The sequence below is a fragment of the Struthio camelus genome, unplaced genomic scaffold (genome assembly GCF_040807025.1).
Source record: "Struthio camelus isolate bStrCam1 unplaced genomic scaffold, bStrCam1.hap1 HAP1_SCAFFOLD_112, whole genome shotgun sequence".
Classification (NCBI taxonomy): Eukaryota; Metazoa; Chordata; class Aves; order Struthioniformes; family Struthionidae; genus Struthio; species Struthio camelus.
The window spans coordinates 107,501-110,000 of record NW_027182740.1 but is presented as its reverse complement, the minus strand read 5'-3'; the positions used below and the strand labels follow the sequence as shown (position 1 = coordinate 110,000).

Below are 2,500 nucleotides of genomic sequence, written 5' to 3'. Positions count from 1 at the left end.
CCCCACGCCGTGCCGTGGGGGCCGCGCTGCGAGTCGGCCGGGCCGGGGGCGGCGGGGGGCGGCGGGGGGGGGGGGGCGCGCTGGGAGGAAGGAGGAGGGCCTCCGGCCACCGCGGCCGCCGGTAGCGGCCCCCCCGGGTAGGGATGGCCATGGGCCCCGGGCTCCGGGCCCGAGGGTTCTCGGTCGGAGAGCCGGGCGGGGGTTTAAAGACTCGGGCGGCCCGATGCGACCCGGGGGGCAGCCGGGCGTGCTGCCGGAGGGGCCGGGGGGTCGGCGCGCGCGGGCGCCGCACCCCCCCATGCCCGCCGGCGCGGCCCGTGCATGCCCCGCGGGCAGCCGGGACGGAGAGGGGTACCCTGCCCCCTCTCTCCGCGGTCTGGTCTCGGCGGAGAGACGCCGCGCGGTCGGCTTGCGCCGGCCTGCCTCGAACGCGCGACCCCGGCGCGAGCGCGTGCTCGCCGCCGGGACGGCGAGCCCCCACCGCGGGTGGTGCGGACGCCGAGCCCCAGCGCATCCCTTCTCCTCCCTGGCCGGTGCTCTCAGTCTCCCGCCGTGGCCGTCGGCGGCACCCTTCCTTCCCTCCCCCCCCCGCCCTGCCCCGGCACTCCGCCATCCGGCGCGCCTGCCTCGCTCTGCCCGACCCGGCTTCGCTGGGCGGCAGGCGGGCGGCGGGCGGGCGGGCGGGGGCGGCCCCTCCCGGTCTCCGCGTGGAGGCGGGGAGAGCGGGCGCCGTTCCCCGTCCGTCCCGCCTCGCCCGTCTGCCTGCCGCCAGGCGTCTGCCCGCGGAAGGGACGGGCGAGTGCGTGGCGTCGCTCGGGAGGCTGCGTGTGTGCAGGCGGGTGTTGGGTGCCGTCTCCGGGGCGGCGGAGCTGGAGGCCGGTGAGGCGAGCGAAGGAGCTCGGAAGCGTGCGGCTGGCGGGTCGCGGGCGCGCGGGCAGCGGGTGGCGCCGCTCCCAGCGGCGGCCGGGCTCCGACGCCGGGGCTCCGCGGGGACCCACACCCCGGTCCCTGAGGCAGGTGGCGCGGCTGGCGCGCCGCTCCCTGCTGGGCCAGGCCGAGCCGGGCGCCTGGGCCGGACTCGAAGCGAGAAAGGGGTTGTCCCAGGTCGGGAGCGAGGGCTCCCCGCCCCTCTCGTTCGGGTCTGTTCTCCCCCCCCCCACCCCTTTTTTTTTCCCTCTGTGCTTGTACGGTCAGTGAGGCGTGCCCTCTCTCTCCGCTGTCCCTTGCTCAGCAGCCGGCGTCGGCGTGAGGAGGGAGGCAGAGCGGATGGGGGCCCTCAGGGGGCTGCGAAAGCTGCCCGGTCCCCCCGCGCGCGCGGTGGGGACCGAAACCGAGACAACTCTTAGCGGTGGATCACTCGGCTCGTGCGTCGATGAAGAACGCAGCTAGCTGCGAGAATTAATGTGAATTGCAGGACACATTGATCATCGACACTTCGAACGCACTTGCGGCCCCGGGTTCCTCCCGGGGCTACGCCTGTCTGAGCGTCGCTTGACGGTCAATCGTCACCCCCATTGCCGCGTTGGCGCAGCGGTGTGCCGCCCCTCGGGGGGGGGCCGGGGGGGGCGGCGGCGGCGGCGAGTCGGTGGGGGGGCGGCGGCGGCGGTGAGTCGGCGGCGGCGGCGGAGCCGGGACCACCGGTGCGTGCACCGGTGGCCCCGGTCTTCCGGCTGGCCTGCCTGCCCGGCTCCGGCCGACCGTCCGCCTCCACCGTCCGCGGCCGGCGTGCCTTGCCCTGCCCTCCCTCCCCTCCGAGCCCGGTGGCCACCGCTGCCCTGCGCGGTGTGTGCGGTGTGGCGCGGCTGGGGCGCCTCGCAGGCCCGCGCCGCCGGGGAGAGGGGGTGCCTCTCCTCCCCGTGTGGGCCCGGGCCTTCGTCCCCCTAAGTGCAGACTCGGGAAACCCCCGCTCCCGGAGCGCCCGCTGTGCGGAGTTCGTCCCGCCGGGCCCCCAGGTTCGGTCGGTCGCGGTGGCCCGGCACCTGCCGCCGCCGCCCGCCGCCACCGCCAGTGCCCGCCGTACGACGGCTCTCCTCCACCACTCTCCCGGTGGTGCGCTGGTCCCCCGTTCCCCTCCGGCGGGGGGGGACGGCCGGCTGCCTTTCTTCCCCTCCCCTTGCCCTCTCCCTGCCCCGACTGCTGCCGCTTCGGCGCCCGCCGAGCCCCCTCTGCCCCCCCCCCGCGGCGCACCCGCGTCCGTAGTGCGTGCCGAGCCACTTCCACCCGCCGGCTGGCGTCAGCCGCGGCGTTGCGTTGAGGCCGGCAGCGACGGCGCGCGGGTGTCTCCGCGGGGCGGTGGTGTGGGGCAAGCGCGGGCGGCGCCGTTCGGTGGCGAGACGGGGGAGGGGGGGGGGCAGAAAGGGGGGGGGGGAGGGGCGCTGCCGCGCCGTCGTCCCGTGCCGGGGCGAGAGCGGAGGTCAGCGGCCGGGGAGGAGGAGCCAGCCGCGGCCGGTGGAGGGGCTGTGCGCGAGTGTGCGAGTGGGCGAGCGAGCGTTTGGGAGCC

The 2,500-nt window shown here is 77.8% G+C and overlaps 1 non-coding gene across 1 annotated transcript; it reads left to right on the top strand.

The window, feature by feature from the left end:
- Positions 1 to 1,337: 1,337 nt before the first annotated feature.
- On the top strand, positions 1,338 to 1,490 carry LOC138065514 (5.8S ribosomal RNA). The gene has a single exon (XR_011138543.1). It is a non-coding gene; the product is annotated as a 5.8S ribosomal RNA (ribosomal RNA).
- The last annotated feature ends 1,010 nt before the right edge of the window (positions 1,491 to 2,500 follow it).